Source organism: Ranitomeya variabilis, chromosome 7 (genome assembly GCF_051348905.1).
Source record: "Ranitomeya variabilis isolate aRanVar5 chromosome 7, aRanVar5.hap1, whole genome shotgun sequence".
Lineage (NCBI taxonomy): Eukaryota > Metazoa > Chordata > Amphibia > Anura > Dendrobatidae > Ranitomeya > Ranitomeya variabilis.
The window spans coordinates 43930911-43951258 of NC_135238.1; the positions used below are offsets into that span (position 1 = coordinate 43930911).

At 45.1% G+C, this 20348-nt stretch overlaps 1 long non-coding RNA gene across 1 annotated transcript in view; it reads left to right on the plus strand.

The window, feature by feature from the left end:
• LOC143784919 (uncharacterized) overlaps positions 1 to 6968 on the plus strand; it is a 39629-nt gene extending 32661 nt beyond the window's left edge. The window contains exons 3-4 of the long non-coding RNA XR_013217909.1: positions 4085 to 4208; positions 6797 to 6968. This is a non-coding gene — a long non-coding RNA (uncharacterized LOC143784919). The remainder of the gene's footprint in view (positions 1 to 4084; positions 4209 to 6796) is intronic.
• Positions 6969 to 20348: the final 13380 nt, after the last annotated feature.

The window sequence follows — 20348 nt, forward strand, 5'->3', positions numbered from 1 at the left end:
AGTCTCATGTAGGGTGAGCTGGACTGGAGAGCTGCATAGGGTGGAACTAGCGGGGGTGTCGGTGGACATGGCAGACTGAGAGAGTGTTGGTGATGGTATTCTTGCTGTTGCCCTACATACAGTGTTTCCTACCACGAACCTGGTGATTCCCTGACGGCTTTGGCCTTGCGACGAAACCGCCACATTTACTGCAGGTGGTGTGGTAAACGGTGGGCTTACAGTGAGGGAAGGGATGTAGCGTTGCTGACTAGCTTCATTGCGAGAGGGTGCTACAACGTTAAGGGACGTTTGGTAGTTAGTCCAGGCTTGCAAGTGCGAGGTGGTTAAATGTCTACGCATGCAACTTGTATTTAGATTTTTAACATTCTGACCTCTGCTGAAGGTCCTTGAGCATTTCTTACAGATGACTTTGCACTGATCATTTGGATCTTGGTTAAAAAAATGCCAGACTGCACTCTTCCTACTATCGGATACCTTTTCAGGCATTGCACACTGAGCTACTTTAACCGGATGGCCACGCTGTCCTACAACTGGTTTTAGTTTTGCCACACGTTTTTGACCAGATACGGGCCTGCCAGATGGAACCTGTTGTGATGTTGATGCCTCCTGCGGCTCCTCCTCCTCCGCTTCAGAGCTACTGCTGCCTGCACCCTGTTCCCCCAATGGCTGCCAATCGGGGTCAACAACTGTGTCATCTATGACCTCCTCTTCTATGTCCTGGGCATCTTCCTGTGGGTCACCGTGTAAGCCGGTGCTATAGTGTTCGTGATGGGGCTTAATAGTGTCATCAGGGTCAGATTCTGGATCAGTACACTGCGAGGGCAATGTTCTGATCTGAGTCAAAGGAACAGCATAATAATCTGGCTGTGCATCTGTGCACTCCATGTCCGATTCATCTTGTAATGGGCATGGCCTGTTAACAATTTCACTTTCTAACCCAGGAATGGTATGTGTAAATAGCTCCATGGAGTAACCTGTTGTGTCGCCTGAAGTATCCTTCTCTGTTGTTCTGGGTGAAGAACACAAAGAAGCGACTTGTCCCTGACCAGGAACATCCACTGACTGCTTTTACATTTGGTACTTTCCGAGGAGGAGGCGAAAGAGCTAGAGGCAGAGTCAGCAATGAAAGCCAAAACTTGTTTCTGCTGCTCCGGCTTTAAAAGCAGTTTTCCTACTCCCAGAAAAGGGAGCCTTCGAGGCCTTGTGTAGCCAGACGATGCCGCTGGCTCAACAACTTGAGCCTTAGGTGCTATTTTGCTTTTCCCACTACCACCAGATGCTCCACCACCACCATCATTACCAGCTGGCAATGACCGCCCACGGCCACGACCTCTTCCACCAGACTTCCTCATTCTTGGAAAAATTTAACCAAACTAACAACCATTATGTGGTCCTGTACAAGCAGGTAGAAGGTGTACGTAAACTTGTTGTGAATTTAAATCTCCCTTTTTTATGTGTGGGAGAATGCTGGAAAAAATGGGGCCCACTGTATTACACTACACAGTTTGATTGGCAGAAAGAGGCTGGCAGATATGCCACGAACAGGACTGACGCACGCAGATGCACACACTGGCAATAGAAATCTCACTCTTTATGTGTGGGAGAATGCAGGGAACAATCAGGCCCACTGGATTACACTACACAGTTTGATTGGCAGAAAGAGGCTGGCAGATATGCCACTAACAGGACTGATGCAGATGCACACACTGTCAATAGAAATTTCCCTCTTTATGTGTGGGAGAATGCAGGATTTAATCAGGCCCACTATGTCACAGTATAGTTTCTGTGGCAAAAAATGAATGACAGATACCACAGACAGCACTGGCACAGATGCACAGATTTGGCAAGATTATTCTCCCTTTATTTAAATTTTTTTTTATATGGGAGACAAGTGATTTAATCAGGCCCACTATATCACAGTATAGTTTCTGTGGCACAAAATGAAAGACAGATACCACAGACAGCACAAGCACAGATGCACTGATTGGCAATATAAATCTCCCTTTTTAGGTGTGGGACAGTGCAGAAAAATACAGGCCCACTGTTTTACACTACACAGTTTCAGGGGCTGAAAGTGGCTGGAAGATAATAATAATAAAAAAAAAGGGACTGTACTACAATCACTATCTCCCTACAATAATCTCTGAAAAGTATGGCAGGCAGCAATAAAAAGGACTGCTGCACACAAAAAATGAGGACAAACAAACAAGATAGCTGTGCAGAAAGGAAGGAGCAACAGGATTTGTGCTTTTAAAAAAGCAGTTGGTTTGCACAGCGGCGTACACACAGCAATGCAGCTATCAGGGAGCCTTATAAGCTACAGAGCTGTTGCACAGAAATCTTGCCTCCACTGTCCCTGCAAAGAAAAGGTGGTGTTGGACAGTGGAAATCGCTACAGCACAAGCGGTTTTGGGGTTAATGGACCCTGCCTAACGCTCTCCCTGCTTCTGACGAAGCTGCAGCAACCTCTCCCTATGCTCAGATCAGCAGCAGTAAGATGGCGGTCGGCGGGAACGCCCCTTTATAGCCCCTGTGAAGCCGCAGAAAACAAGCCAATCACTGCCATGCCCTTCTCTAAGATGGTGGGGACCAGGACCTATGTCATCACGCTGCCCACACTCTGCGTGCAGCTTCATTGGCTGAGAAATGGCGCTTTAAGCATCATATGAAACGCGACTTTGGCACAAAGATCGCGTACCGCATGGCCGATCCCATGCTGGGATCTGGTCGGGTTTCATGAAACCCGACTTTGCCAAAAGTTGGCGACTTATGAAAATGACCGATCCGTTTCGCTCAACCCTAGTTACCTAGCGTATAAATGCTGCTGTTTTCCTGAATTTGGCGATGTTTTTCTTTTGTTCCTGCTCCTCTCCGTTCCCGAGATACGGCCCCATCTTCCTTGTCTATAAATTTGTCTTTTGGCCAAGTGTGCATGAAAGAGGAGGTCACATCTCAGGAATGTAGAGGAGCAGGAACGAAAGAAAAGCAATGCTGGATTCAGGAGAACAGCGGCATTTACACCAGGTAACAAAATTCCAAATTTTTGGCATGTGACAGGTCCAGTGTAAACTGGTATCACATCCCTTGTAGCTACAGATCCACTTCCTATCACTTTCTCCACTCATCTGCTAAACTTTGAGATCTTAAGGCTTTTCTTGACATTGGGTCATGACCCTCAAACATATGGAAGACCTCCAAAATGATTCCATTACTGGAAAATATATTTGCGTTAACCAGAATTTATTGTGCAGAACATCTAGTCAGATTTAAAGTAATTACATTTTGTGATCATCATTTATTGAATGGTCAGACACCAGCAATGAATGTCTGGAGGACACTTCAGAACATCTACCTTGGATGGACTCTCGGTTCCTAGATTTCTAAAACTTGGACTCCATATCCATTAATAAACTACTTATCCATCAAGAGTCCTCCTCCTCTCAATGCTCGGTGACAAAACTACATTTTAAGATTAGCCTTTGGGTCACAAGCCTTGAGTCGTTTGTAAAATTAGCTTTAGGTCTAAATTTCAAGAAGATTGCACTTCTCGTAAATGGTGGCTCTGGAGTCCATATGGTTCCAGGAGCTTCTCGGCCTACTTTTTAGGATGTTTTAACAAGTTTTCTTCTTAAGGAAGCCAGATAACTCCACTTCTTGATTTATGGGGGTGGTAGAACATATTTCTCACGAGAGTTTTAGCCACTTTCTTTGCTCTCACTCAGCAATTTTCAGAACTTTCACAGCAATGGAAAAAATGTGCTCAAACGCGTCCATCACTCAATTACTGAGAGCGCGCATCGGGGTCCTCTTCTAGAAATGGATGCAGATGGTACAAAACAATTACACATAAGGTTTCTGCCACTCAAAGTCACACCCTGCTAATCAGTTATGCTGGGAAATGGGGCGATGATGTGACAACTTCCTATCGATTTACACTATGTAGAGAGGCAGGTTGTCAACACTTGCACATGGAGCGGCTGATGCTTTAGTACTAGGGCTCAGTATCTTAGGAACATTGTTAATCCTGTGACAGAAATCAGAGTGTCGATGGAGTTCCCCTTTAATAAAGTCATTATTATTGCAGCTGGCAGCAGTAAGGACCTGAAGTTCTCCTTATGGACATGTGGAAACCACCAGGGTTACTGTCGTCGCTACTGCTTTACCCATGAGAGCTCCGTAGGGGCATTTGGTTGTCCTCGAAAATTCAGGTAGCGTAAAGTTTTCCTGGTGCTTGGAGCGGTCGCAATATTTTCTTGTAAATTAGGTCCACACTTTTTTTTTACAGTCATTTTTCTGTCTTATCTTTTTGTCTTTGTCTAGTAGATTATTCATCTTTAACTGCACAAAATAAAATCTTGATAGCAAGAGTTTATAACTTATTATCTTCCTTCTTCTGAGCTTTTTATAGCCAATTTATGACTATAGGATGGTTGGACTGAACTTTGTAGAAATAAATCAGCCAAAAGGAGCTTAGAGGACGGAAGGTAAGTGTTAAACTCTCCCATCAGAAGCCGCTCACTGATGGATTCTCAGTTAACTCAATGCTAAATTTAAAGGGATAGCCTAAAAATTTTTGAAGGCTTCTTTCTCCTTTAAAGGGAGCCTGTCATTAACTAGTGGCATGTAGGTAAAGGGGCTTTAATCCTGATTAAATCCTATATTCGCACAAAGAAATCTGCAAGGTAAGGATTTTCTCAGCAGCAACGTGTCTTTACATACATGAAATTAGTTTGGGGTATAGAAATCCCGATTTCCAATTCTCTTTAAATGCATATACAGTGGGGCAAAAAAGTATTTAGTCAGTCAGCAATAGTGCAAGTTCCACCACTTAAAAAGATGAGAGGCGTCTGTAATTTACATCATAGGTAGACCTCAACTATGGGAGACAAACTGAGAAAAAAAAATACAGAAAATCACATTGTCTGTTTTTTTAACATTTTATTTGCATATTATGGTGAAAAATAAGTATTTGGTCAGAAACAAACAATCAAGATTTCTGGCTCTCACAGACCTGTAACTTCTTCTTTAAGAGTCTCCTCTTTCCTCCACTCATTACCTGTAGTAATGGCGCCTGTTTAAACTTGTTATCAGTATAAAAAGACACCTGTGCACACCCTCAAACAGTCTGACTCCAAACTCCACTATGGTGAAGACCAAAGAGCTGTCAAAGGACACCAGAAACAAAATTGTAGCCCTGCACCAGGCTGGGAAGACTGAATCTGCAATAGCCAACCAGCTTGGAGTGATGAAATCAACAGTGGGAGCAATAATTAGAAAATGGAAGACATTCAAGACCACTGATAATCTCCCTCGATCTGGGGCTCCACGCAAAATCCCACCCCGTGGGGTCAGAATGATCACAAGAACGGTGAGCAAAAATCCCAGAACCACGCGGGGGGACCTAGTGAATGACCTGCAGAGAGCTGGGACCAATGTAACAAGGCCTACCATAAGTAACACACTACGCCACCATGGACTCAGATCCTGCAGTGCCAGACGTGTCCCACTGCTTAAGCCAGTACATGTCCGGGCCCGTCTGAAGTTTGCTAGAGAGCATTTGGATGATCCAGAGGAGTTTTGGGAGAATGTCCTATGGTCTGATGAAACCAAACTGGAACTGTTTGGTAGAAACACAACTTGTCGTGTTTGGAGGAAAAAGAATACTGAGTTGCATCCATCAAACACCATACCTACTGTAAAGCATAGTGGTGGAAACATCATGCTTTGGGGCTGTTTCTCTGCAAAGGGGCCAGGACGACTGATCCAGGTACATGAAAGAATGAATGGGGCCATGTATCGTGAGATTTTGAGTGCAAACCTCCTTCCATCAGCAAGGGCATTGAAGATGAAACGTGGCTGGGTCTTTCAACATGACAATGATCCAAAGCACACCGCCAGGGCAACGAAGGAGTGGCTTCGTAAGAAGCATTACAAGGTCCTGGAGTGGCCTAGCCAGTCTCCAGATCTCAACCCTATAGAAAACCTTTGGAGGGAGTTGAAAGTCCGTGTTGCCAAGCGAAAAGCCAAAAACATCACTGCTCTAGAGGAGATCTGCATGGAGGAATGGGCCAACATACCAACAACAGTGTGTGGCAACCTTGTGAAGACTTACAGAAAACGTTTGACCTCTGTCATTGCCAACAAAGGATATATTACAAAGTATTGAGATGAAATTTTGTTTCTGACCAAATACTTATTTTCCACCATAATATGCAAATAAAATGTTAAAAAAACAGACAATGTGATTTTCTGGATTTTTTTTCTCAGTTTGTCTCCCATAGTTGAGGTCTACCTATGATGTAAATTACAGACGCCTCTCATCTTTTTAAGTGGTGGAACTTGCACTATTGCTGACTGACTAAATACTTTTTTGCCCCACTGTATTTTGGGCTTTCAATTGTTTTGTTTTTCAATTGAGTTTCATCGAAAATTTAGCATAGAATTAACTGAGAATCTGTGATCGAGCTGCTTCTTATAGGATAGTTTAACACTTATGTTACAGTTCCCTTTAAAAGGAGAAACACTTTTTTTAAAAAAACAACATTTTTTCCCTTAAAACTTTACATATGATCGGAAACCTCCTTAAATCTGCATAAAATTTACTCAATTTCTTAAAAGAACAGTCTAAGAAAAAAGTTTTTGGAGTCAATATATTCCCTACAGAGACAGAAAACTGTCTGGATAGGGATACACCAATCAGGACAGTAGAAAATCTGAGTGCCCGCCCCCAAGGGATCTGTAATGGGGTCTGACAATCGTTATACTGTTCTTTGATCAGAATTCTCTGCTCTTCCAGATGTTGCATCCCCGGGACTTAAATCTTCCTTGTTGAGACTGAGGATCGCCTACAAGTTGCGGGTCCAATCATAAAAATGGCCTGACGGTTACAGAAAGAAAATGCAGCAGAAGCCTTCCAATCCCTCAACAATGTGAACGAGATACTGAAGTAATAAAATTTATTTATTAGAAATCTGTGTATCCGGTTGGCAGGTCCGTCTTTTTTATGCATGGTCTTGTCCCTGGCCAACATGATTTCCCTACGAAAAAAGGATCTGCTGAGGACGAAGTCACCTTAATGGAGAGTGCTCAGTATCGGGCAGTATGAGACCAGGTGTCCGGTGCTGCTCACTGGCCAGAAGTATTCAGTGCTGGGAGTTTCTGCTGGGAGAGGGGCAGAGGAAGCTTTATCAGCCGTAGTCTCAGATTTCATTAGTGAAGGTTCCGATGTGTCAATGTGAAAAAAGAAATGTCTCTGACTTGCACTCCGCAGTCCATCATGAATGGAAACAGCAAATGGATCAACGATACTGGAGTTGGAATAAGTATCTTATATCACTGGGCTGGCATGCACTCGGACCCCACACTTCCTTTACAGCTTGACACATACTGTTTAGTTACTGATTTAATTGAATAGTGGTAGAATTTCTACAAATACAGCGCCACCTCCATGTATGGGTCATGTGTGGTATTGCAGTTCCGGGTCATTCACTTAAATAGAGCTAATCTGCAATACCAGACATAACCTGTGGCCAAATGTGGTGCTATGTTTTTTTTTTTATATTTAAGCCTCCATGGTTTTTAATTAGTTCACCATCTGCAGCAATTGCTGTAGATCCTTCATCAATGGAACTGCAACATTCTTTACAGAAAAAGGTTTGGTAGGTCACGGAGGTCATACAAAAAAAAGGCAAATGGAGACTGAGATGAGCAGTAGAGGAGGGGAGAAAAAAAAAGAAAGCCTTGGAGAAAGCGCAGACTAAGTTTCACACGTCCGTTATTTTCCAGTACCAGAGATGACAGTGTTAGTGTCCAATACTTGCAGCACATGTGTGGCAACCATGTGCCACATCAGTACCACACAGACGGGCTCCAGGGAAGAGGCGCTACAGTAAGCGCTGTTCCCCGGCGCCGGGTGCTGAAGATGACTCATCATTCTCCCCTGCTCTGCCAGTGATTGGCGCGAGCAGGTGAAAATGATGAGTTATATTCAACTGATAACAGCGAGAGCAAGCAGTGGCTGATGGGACTACTACTCCCATCAGCCTTCACCTGCTGCTGCTAATGACAGTGACAGCAGGAGTGGCTGATGGGAGTATTCATCATCCACCACCTGTGCTAGGTGGATTCATGAATCCTATGTCTAATAAAACGTAACGTCACTGGCTGCAAAATATCATTAAGTTTCTATACACAGGTAAAGCTCATGGCATCATCTCACTTTTATGGTATGTGTCCATGGGCCATATTACATCCGGAATAGCTGCGGATTGAACGCTGCATAGAGCCGCAGTGTTCAATCCGCAGCGTCCAGATGTTACAGCATAGTGGAGGGGATTTTGTGAAATCCCGTCTCCACTATGTGTGCGAACACGCACCCAGTGGCCCCGCATTTCCGGACATGCGGCGCGTCTTTTTAGAACGCAGCATATCCGTTTACCTTGTGGCGACATTGCGCCGCCGCAAGGTAAAACACAGGGCCCTATGTGTGGGGTGCGATGATTCTGGATGTGTGCAATGCACATCCGGAATCATTGTGTCTACAGAAGGGGGCGGCACTTTGGGCGGAGCGAGTTTTCCGCTCCGTCCAAAGCGCCGGCCATCCTGAACATGGATACATACCCTAATTGTTCCACTCCTGGTTTTGTCTTATAAATACTGATGTGAAATAATGACCAATACTGACCGTGTGAACGCAACCTATGCCACCACCTTTATCTGCTCCTACAAAAGTGTTAATCATCTCCCAACTTCCCCTGTAGACCCCCCCAAAATACTATTTCAATTCACTCCTGGAGTCCTCACTATTTCGATTCACTCTGTGCGTCCTCACTGCAGCGTCTGTGCCTCTTCTCTGCTCTTAATCACCGTCCTCCAGCTCTGATTGCTGCGGCTGCGCAGTAGCATCACCAGCCTGAGCAGGCGCACTTCCACTGGAGCTGGAATGACGAGTTTTTTGTGCACGAGCAGTGATGTCCTTTGCTCTGCCCACAGTGGGGGAACACACCAGAAGAAGCACAATGTGTAAAGAAAAAGAGGCATGGATAACGAAGAGGCATGGATAACGAAGAGGCATGGATAACGAAGAGGCATGGATAACGAAGAGGCATGGATAATGATGAGGCATGGATAACGAAGAGGCATGGATAACCAAGAGGCATGGATAACCAAGAGGCATGGATAACCAAGAGGCATGGATAACCAAGAGGCATGGATAACGAAGAGGCATGGATAACGAAGAGGCATGGATAACCAAGAGGCATGGATAACGAAGAGGCATGGATAACGAAGAGGCATGGATAACCAAGAGGCGTGGATAACGAAGAGGCATGGATAACGAAGAGGCATGGATAACGAAGAGGCATGGATAACGAAGAGGCATGGATAACGATGAGGCATGGATAACGAAGAGGCATGGATAACCAAGAGGCATGGATAACCAAGAGGCATGGATAACCAAGAGGCATGGATAACGAAGAGGCATGGATAACGAAGAGGCATGGATAACGAAGAGGCATGGATAACGAAGAGGCATGGATAACGATGAGGCATGGATAACGATGAGGCATGGATAACGAAGAGGCATGGATAACCAAGAGGCATGGATAACCAAGAGGCATGGATAACCAAGAGGCATGGATAACCAAGAGGCATGGATAACGAAGAGGCATGGATAACCAAGAGGCATGGATAACCAAGAGGCATGGATAACGAAGAGGCATGGATAACGAAGAGGCATGGATAACGAAGAGGCATGGATAACGAAGAGGCATGGATAACCAAGAGGCATGGATAACCAAGAGGCATGGATAACCAAGAGGCATGGATAACCAAGAGGCATGGATAAATCGGCATCTGTTACTTTTCACGCCTGTGCAAAGATTTAGCAAGGATTTACAGATGCTGATTTACACATGAGCGCACTGAACAGGCTTTGGAAGATTGACTGCGCACGCGTCATGAGTGTACCCAGATGCAAACATGATTACTTCATTTCATCACACACTTTCACTGTTCATGTAGCTTTAGTAACATATCATTTTTGAACAAACGCTCAGTGAGGCTGAGCACATGGACCTTGTCTTCCATAGCTGCTAATAATTTAATTGATTTATTATCTATCTATATGCATATAAACAGAACTTCATATGTTTTCAGCTTGTTCCCTTTTGCCTCTGATGAAGCCACAGTTTTCATGGCGATACGTGTGGGTCTCTACCCCGATCTCTTTATAGGTTGACACCGTATTTTCCTCTTGGACTTATCATCGGCTTCTTGGACTGTGTCGGTAGGATGTTGGTTATGGTCTTGAACCATTTGACTATACCTCATTATCAGGTCATTTGGGGATGCTACGCAATTCCAGCATTTATCATACTGATATTTATGTTGACATTACTGACTGATCAGCTTTTATCATTTATAGCGGGTTCTTATTCAAAACAGTGACAGATGGGGGAGACTGGAGTCTTATTTTCGGCCTTTGTTCTAGTTATTTTATTTACATTTTTTAAATGTATGTTTTTGGCTCATGTGTGAAATATTAATATCCGTAGGTGACCTCTTGGCTTTACATACCTCTTTTTCTACACAAATCTGGTGATGCTACTGGGCAGGTGCGAGACTTTGGTGACGTAGGTCACATCATCCACATCAATCCAAGCAAGAGGATGGACGTGAGGAGCAGAGAGGAGGCACAGACGCCCAATAGACCAACCACCCTCATTTAAATCCAGCAAGGGTTCAATTCAAGTAGTATTTTGGGGGTGTTTACAGGAGGAGTCAGGAGATGATGAACACATCGGGCAGGTTCCTTTTAAGTCAGATGTGTACGTGTACTAGTGATGAGCGAGCATGCTCGGATAAGGTGTTATGATGCTCCGGTGCTAACCGAGGGTCTTCGGTATAGTCGAAAATATGTTCGCGTTCCCGTGGCTGCATGTCTCATGACTGTTCGACAGCCACAACATATACCAAGATTGTCTGCTTGTTAGGCTGTGAAATATGCAGCCACTGGGACTCGAACATACTATTCGAGCACGCCGAAGACGATCATTTATTACCTGAGCATGCTCAGACAACACCATGAAAAAGCTGATTTAATCAGTCATTGGGTGCCTCCGACAGTCGCTTTGACAGCAGCATTTAGCACGCACCAACAGGGAGGAGAGTCATTCAATACTCTCACTGGCACACCCATGATGCGATGGCGGAGCACCGATGGATTGGTTCGGTTGATGACCCCCATGCCTGTAATTACAATACTCCCATGAAAGCTGGCTTTTAGTTAGCATTCATAGATCATCATGATTTTCACTACACATAGCAGTGTTGATGCCCTGCTATGTATAGCACAAGTAATCAAATGATCGCAGTTTCAAGTCCCCTAAAGGGACTATTAAATAAAGTAAAAAAGGGAGAAGGGAGAAGTAAAAATATGAAAAAAATAGAAATCGAAAGTTCAAATTCTCCCCTATTAGAACATCAAACAAATAAAAAACAAAACACACACACACTTGCTATCGCTGCGCTTGTAAAAGTCTGATCTGTCAATATATAAAATAAATTAATTTCTTCTATAAACGGCGTAAGAAGAAAAAAAAGCAAATAGCAAAAAATTATGGGTTTTTTTGGCCGCACTGCAATAAAACGCAAAAGAGGAGATCCAAACATTATATCTACCCCAAAATAATATCAGTAAAACGTCAGCTCAGGGCACAAAAAAAAAATCTCTCACAGCCCTATATCCCAAGAAGCGAAAATGTTACGGGCCTCGAAAAATGGAAGCAAAAACAAACTTTTTTTTCATTTTTACTTTATAATTATTTATTTTTAAATTTGATTTTTTTTTATACCACTGCTCTAAAAAGTTCCTCTCGGCCATTTAATAATACAAGTTTAGAAAAATAGGAATAAAAGAGTTATATACTCTCAAGTGACAACAAACTCGCTGAATGCTAAATGGATTTAATTGAAGCCCCTGGATCTGGTCATGTCAGGTCAGCTGGAGAGGTGAGTCAAGGACATCCCAATGCCTGCGGAAATACCATCACATACAGGATTGGACAACAGTCTCCGATTTGCCAGTCATCTATGGCTTTTGTCCCCCCAATTGGGATCAAAAACTACATCCAATTTAATCTCAAAACAAAAAAAGTCACAAAAGCCGAATGAGGACAACGACCCCTTCTATTGTCCTAAAAAGCAGAATGTAATTACTAGAACAGGATCTATAGAAAATATCCTACAATTGCCACAGAGTTCCACTAGTGGTTGTAAAACTAGAGGGACATTGACAACCAAAAAAACGTATGCCTGGCAAGTTGTCAAAAACACAGACATTTTTATTTTGAGCCATGTAAGGTCAAGGCGTCCAAGAACATATCTGCTGTAAAGTTACGAGAAGCCTTCATGACTCCAACAGGCGTCCACACCAACACCGCCAATATTAATGACAGTAAATCCAACGTGGCAAACTGCATAAAAGATGAGATTTCCGGGATCCTGGTGATCCAGATGATCAGGCACAGTAACACAGCTAGCAAAAAAAGACATTTGTCCATCCAGTTCAGCCTATATTTAGTCAGAATAAATCCCCAGATCTACGTCCTTATAAAGAACCTAATAACTGTAAGATACTATATCGTTACGCTCCAGGAAGACATCCAGGCCTCTCTTGAACCCCTCGACTGAGTTCGCCATCACCACCTCCTCAGGCAAGCAATTCCAGATTCTCACTGCCCTAACAGTAAAGAATCCTCTTCTATGTTGGTGGAAAAACCTTCTCTCCACCAGACGCAGAGAATGCCCCCTTGTGCCCGTCACCTTCCTTGGTATAAACAGATCCTCGGAGAGATATTTGTATTGTCCCCTTATATACTTATACATGGTTATTAGATTGCCCACCAGTTGTCTTTTTCCTAGACTAAAAAATCCTAATTTTGCTAATCACTCTGGGTATTGTAGTTCTCCCATCCCCTTTATTAATTTTGTTGCCCTCCTTTGTACTCGCTCTAGTTCCATTATATCCTTCCTGAGCACCGGTGCCCAAAACTGTACACAGTCCTCCATGTGCAGTCTAACCAGGGATTTTTACAGAGGCAGTATAATGTTCTCATCATGTGTATCATCATCATCATCATCATCATCAGGCAGCTTGGAAACTTCAGCTGATTAGTCACGAACATTGTTAGCTTTTTCCATTGGACAGCTCACCACTAGAGATCAGCGAATGGAAAAGCGTTCGCCAATCTTAAGTTCGACACGAACGTAGCACATTCAGATTCGTGTTCAATTTTCCAAGCATTTTACCTCAAAGTTGGCAAAATTCGGCCACAGATCGGTAAAATGATCGCACTTCTACTAATGCTTTTGATTTCACTTGTCTAGGATAGTGATGAAGATAAGTGGGGGGACAGGGAGATGTGTTTTATGAGGGGAAGGAGTGTATCTAAGTCAGAGGAGCTGCTGAGTGTAATTTTTTTAAAATAACTTAATATGTGAACACTCCGGCAGTCAAAGGGCCCAGAAACCATCCACAATGTCATGACACGAGGGCTTCTGTGATTAGAAACCGAAGTCACGTTTCCCTCCATATACAAAGCTGACATGTTGTTTTGCCGGGGCCATTTTCTTAGTGTAACAGCGAAGAGAGGCCGCTCTTGCTGCTGCGGAAAGTGAACTTGCCATTAAGTTAGACAGGATCATCTCCTGCTTGAAATCGATCTTCCAGCATCTAACTAGTTTTTGCTAATAGTTTTGTGGAGGCAGGAGTCCACATTTCGTATGTAAAATTGTTTGGGCAAAAACTGTGTTGTAGTCAGTAATCAGGAGTCCCCATTGGCTAATCAAAATTGTTAGGCCTAATATTGGGGTTCAGCAAGGAGGCCCTATTTGCTAATCAAAATCGTTAGGGCTAATAGTATTGTTCAATCACAGTATCTAAGAAAATAAATAGTGATTGTTCATTTAGTGACAGGTGACTGACGGATGTGAGCCTAAGGTTGCTAAACAGCAGGGTACTAGAGGGGAAGGCTACATACAAAATGAGTGGGAAGAAGCGCGGTCCTGATGGAAGGGGAATGGGCTTGGTATTCGACGTGTACGTGGGTTAGGTGTTATTGTTAATGAAAGCTCAACTGAACAAACACTGTCTCGTCCTATCCAAAGACAACTGACAATATCTGTTACCTGAAGGTCTACTTGAGTCCCTTTCCAGTGGATTGCAAGCGCTGCATCAATTCGCCTCTCCTCCTCTTCCTCCACCTTAGCATCACACACAGTACAATCCTCATAGATTGCACCCAAATCACCCTTGTTTCACAAAATTCCAATCACCCCATTGACTGTGTGGAACCACAGATGGGCCATACTGAAGAGCTGTCACACATTTTATTCCTTAAGCATCACAGGTCTGCTCCATAGATTCACAGAATCCAGAGGAGGAAAGCCTCTGCACCAATGCTCTGCTCACAATATTTTCCTGTTGGATCCGGGACAGACAAACTAGAGTCCGAGCAGAATCCCGACTTTTCTCTTTAGATCAGAGCCACGTGGTTGGAAGACTCAGGTCTTCTCAGACAGGAGGAGGAAGGAGAGAAATGGTGAGGAGGTGGCTTACAGAACATGACAGAGATTCTGTACCTCCTCCAGAGAGAAGAAGAGCTAGAGATCCATCCAGGAGCTCGGTACCAAAGGAGACCAGATACAGGAGCCGTTCGCCACATAAGCCGCTTTCTGACCATCCCAGCTCTCCTGAGGCTTCACCACCGAGCATGTTTCCTGACCGCCCTAGCTCTGCTGAGTCTTCACAACCGAGCATGCTCACTGACCATCCTAGCTCTGCTGAGTCTTCACAACCGAGCATGCTCACTGACCATCCTAGCTCTGCTGAGTCTTCACAACCGAGCATGCTCACTGACCGTCCCAGCTCTGCTGAGTCTTCACAACCGAGCATGCTCACTGACCGTCCTAGCTCTGCTGAGTCTTCACAACCGAGCATGCTCACTGACCGTCCTAGCTCTGCTGAGTCTTCACAACCGAGCATGCTCACTGACCGTCCCAGCTCTGCTGAGTCTTCACAACCGAGCATGCTCACTGACCATCCTAGCTCTGCTGAGTCTTCACAACCGAGCATGCTCACTGACCGTCCCAGCTCTGCTGAGTCTTCACAACCGAGCATGCTCACTGACCGTCCTAGCTCTGCTGAGTCTTCACAACCGAGCATGCTCACTGACCGTCCCAGCTCTTCTGAGGCTTCTAGATAATAGATAGATAATATAGATAGATAATAGATAGATTATAGATAGATAATAGAAAGATACATTTCTACCTGTCATTTATGACATTTTCTGACATTCTAATACAACTTTTCTCTTTAGATCAGAGCCCTGTGGTCGGATAACTCAGGTCTTCCCAGACAGGAGGAGGAGGGATGGAAATAGAGAGGAGGCGGCTTACAGAAGATGACAGAAATTTTGTACCTTCTCCAGAGAGAAGAAGAGCTAGAGATCCATCCAGGAGCTCAGGTTGCACTCTTGCAGGAAAGAAAATGGCAGAGAGGAATGAGAAGGATATGGCAAATCCAACGCCTTCCTACCAGGAGCGCCACAGGCCAGGAGGAGATTCCTTCTTGTGTCATCTGTGATAGATAGATAATAGATAGATAATAATTAATAGATATATACTGTAGATAGATACTAGATAATAGATAGATAATAGATAAAAGATAGATAATAGATAATATAGATAGATTTATAGATAGATAGATACATATATAGTAGATAGATAGATAATAGATAATAGATTGATAGTTAGATAATAGATAGATAATAGATGGTAGACAGATAATAGATTATAGATAATAGATAGATAGATAGATAGATAGATAGATAGATAGATAGATAGATAGATAGATAGATAGATAATAGATAGATTTCTACCTGTCATTTATGACATTTTCTGTGGCTCCGCGAAAATCGCATCTGTCCTCTCTGCCGCCAAAACTGTTTCCAACACAACAGACAGAGAAGAGCCTAAATCCCAACATGTGCTCGTGTCCATCCCCATCTCGTAAAGAGGACACTAACAACTATTATTCCTTTTCTTACAACATAAAAACCTTCTGTAAATCAAACCTTCTACTCACTGATCTGGGAACTGATATGGCAGCCATCCAACTCCTGGCGGACATACCTGCCTTGGAAGCGGCTCCAGCACCAATCCGCTATGTACCGTAAGGCTACGAAGGAGACCTTGTGTACCTACACAGGGCTCTGACCACCACCCAGCATTAACATGGCCTACTACACCTGAGCGCGAACCTTAGGAACCAAAAACTTCCTCTGATATCAGATCCAGAATATGAAGTGTGAGAAAAGGAAATCAGATGAATCTGATTGGAATGTAAAAATAAAAAACGATTAAGAAATATATGAGAATTCCATTATTTATTGGTGTCGTAGGATTGAGGACTGAGGTTCAATGGCACAAAATAAGAGGCATCAGCACTATGCCAGCGGGATGGAGGTAATGACTGACGACTTGTAGCTTCGTTCATAAATACATAATTGGGGTTATGGCCTCATACACATTAGATAACAGTCATCCAAACCCGGCTCTGTCATAGAGAACACAGGAATGTTCCTGTATATGGGTCAGGGATCGGATCCATCGTGAATCCAGCAGCTATATAATGTGTAAGGCCAAGTTCAGCAGCGCAGCTACCAGGGGCAGAGGGGGCCATCGCCCCAGGTCCCTCGTTCTGAGGGGGCCCACCCGGAACTACACTACTGGAACTGTATCGGTGTGCACATCGCGCCGATACAGTTACATTCTGCAGCAGTGCAGGGAGAATTGATCTCACTGCTCTGCCGCCCGGCCACAATGGGGCCCCTGAGCAGGTGGGGGGCCCTGTGCCAGCAGTGGGCCCCCCGCACATCATCGCAGGGCCAGCTGTATCAGCTGGATGCCGATACAGCTGACCGCAGTAATAAGAGAGGGAGCTTTACGCTCCCTCTCCCATTATCCCTCTGTCAGCATCTAATGTCACTGACCCCGACATTGACAGTGGTTGCAATGATGCCAGTACTCGGCGCCTGCAGTCAAAAATGAGCGGGAGCAGCGCAGGAACCAGGAGGAAGAGAGGTGAGTATTTTGTTTATGGGGCTACATTACACTACAGAGGGTGGCTATGGGGGTGTATTATACTACAGAGGGTGGATAAGGGGGTGCATTATATTATAGAGGATACCTATGGGGGTGCATGACACTATAGAGGCTGCCTATGGGGGAGCATTATGCTACAGAGGCTGCCTATGGGGGTACATTATGCTATAGAGGCTGCCTATGGGGGTGCATTACATTATAGAGTCTGCCTATAGGGGTGCATTAGATTATAGAGGATGCCTCTGGGGAGTACATTACACTTCAGAGGCTGCCTATGGGGGTGCATTATGCTATAGAGGCTGCCTATGGGGGTGCACAGGAATGAACGTATGTGGCAGCTGTGACCCAGAGTCAGGCTACGGCTCAGAATCAACTCCAGAGATTAGAGGATAAGTCTCAGACAGAACTGCCAGAACAGGAGGACCATACTGTGGTCCCAGAACCTCCTCACATGGCAGACCCAACAAGGTCCCTGATAACCGACACTGAAGACTCAGCTTCAGACCAGGGCCTGGCAGTCACACTAGGCCAGAGCCTGCAAACTGACAGTCAGAGCCTCCAGTAGGCCCTGAGGACACATGTCAGTCTGCAGAAGCTCTGATGTCTTGCAGACCAACCCCCTACTGCTTCTGACAAAGAGAGAGTATACTGGGACCAGGGCAGACTGTATAAAGAGACACTCCCCACGGATACTACAGAATCTTGGGACTGTGAAAAGCGACTGGTCGTTCCTTATCTATTCAGAGAACAATTATTGAGAATTGCTCATAAAATTCCTCTGGCCGGACACTTTGTAATACAAAAGGCTAAAGCTCAACTGACACAAGACTAAAGCCCCCGTCTCACTAAGCGAGATCGCTAGCGAGATCGCTGCTGAGTCACAAGTTTTGTGACGCAACAGCGACCTCAGTAGCGATCTTGCTATGTGTGACACGCAGCAGCGACCAGGCCCCTGCTGTGAGATCGCTGGTCGTGTCGGAATGGCCTGGACCTTTTTTTGATCGTTGAGGTCCCGCTGGGTAGCACACATCGCTGTGTTTGACACCTTACCAACGACCTCGTTGACGACTCAGACACTGAATCGTCATAATAGCTCCCATGTGACATCGTTGTACAGGTCGCTACAGGTCGCTGGTGAGATGTCAAACAGTGAGATCGCAGCAGCGATCGTTGGGAAGATCTCACTGTTTGACATCTCACCAGCGACCACATAGTGACGCAGCAACGATCCCTGACAGGTCGTATCATTGTCGGGATCGCTTTAGCGTCGCTAAGTGAGACGGGGCCTTAAAGCTCAACTGACACATAACTTCTATTGTCCCAAGATGGGTACAGATATTGCCAATTACTGTCGGTCATATGTAGTTTGTCAGAGAGTTGGAAAGTTCGGGAATATACAGAAAGCTCCATTGATACCACTGCCAGTGATAGATGAGCCTTTCCAGCGAGTGGCTGTGGATATCATAGGGCCACTTGCCATCCCTAGCAGCTCTGGCAAAATGTTCATTATCACAGTGGTGGACTATGCTACACGATACCTGGAAGCTGTGGCACTGTCCTCCATCCGAGCAGACAAAGTGGTGGATGTTTTACTGACTGTTTTCTCTTGTGTGGGGTTCCCCAAGGAAATGTCAACCGATCAGGGAACCCAATTCATGTGCAGTCTGATGGATAGCCTCTACGAGAAAACACAAGTGCAGCATTTTGTGGCCAGCGCATATCATCCCCAAACCAACGGACTCTGCGAGCTTTTTAATGGAACATTAAAACAAATGCTGAAAATGCTGGTGGAGACTGAAGGGAGAGAAAGGGAGCGGTACCTCCCCATCTGCTTTTTATGTACAGAGAGGTACCCCAGGGGTCTACAGGATTTCCCCCCTTTGAACTGGTTTATGGGAGGGTAAGGGGGCCACTTGATTTGTTTAAGGACTGTTGGGAGGGTGACCCCAAAACTACAGGAGTCTCAGTGGTTGAATATATACTGCGACTCAGAGAAAGAATGCAAAAACTGAGCAACCTAGCCCATGAGGACGTGACCCAGGCCCAAATCAACCAGAAGGTCTGGTATGACCGCAATGCCAGACTGAGGGCCTACGAGGAGGGGCAGAAGGTTTGGGTATTGGTCCCTATGTTGTGTTCGTGACACCACCTGTGGTATTCGGTCAGTAGGGACCGACACTGCTTAAATGGGTCCTCTGGGGTGATGTTATGGCAGCAAAGATGGGGTAACTTCCCACAGGTGAAGTAGGTCCCCAGGGCTCCCGGTGTATAGATGGAACATGGTGAGAGGTGCAATAAAGAACGAGGACACAGGTTTGCAGTCTCTTTACCTGGTTTACTGAAGCTTCAGGCAACCGCAGTCCAGGGCACCAGATCACAGGTACAGGCAGGGTCCGGCCAGCTTGGAAGGGAATCCAGAGTCCCCTTTACCTGGTGGAGATAAAAGCCTTCTTCAAAGCGTGGTGGTGTTGTAGTCCCTTACTGCCTATGGCTTCTGATAAGGTCCTCGCAGTTCCTCTCTGTCCCCCATGAAGGTTAGGACACAAACCCGTATGACAGGTGGCTCGAGCCTATTTACAGGGTCTCTATCATGACCCGGGCTCTATATGCCACTGTGCCTCCTGAGTATAATGGTAAATTAAAGTCCAGCTGTCCTGCCAGTTTCCGCTATGCCTCTTAGAGACTGACACAGCCTCGGTCTACCAGCTACCAGAATTCTACGCTCAGCCAGGGAGGTAGCCAAATCACTACTCTGCTCCACTGGTATCAATCTCCTGTGCTTTACTCTCCGACACACTTTCTACAAGCTGTCCTTTCCTTCTCTGTTCTCTTTTTCCAGGAGCTGTAGCGACTCTGGCTACACGGACCCTTCAGTCTTGCTGACACTTACTGTCCGACTGCTCTCTTCCTGTCCTCCTGACAGACTGTTCTCTAACTTCCCCTCCAGCCAGAATATATCAGGGAAGTTCCCCTCAATCCATGTTCATAGCTCCTCCATCTGGCCTGGAGTACGAACATGTTGTGTGTGATTACCTGACAAAAGAGATCTTTCATCGCTTCCAAGCGTGACATCACTCTCCCCGTGAGGAAAGCAATGCCACTGTGACGACCAGGACCATGGGGTGTCACATACACTGTACATAAGTGGCTAAATGATGTTAATTATGTGGTGACCCTAGATGAAC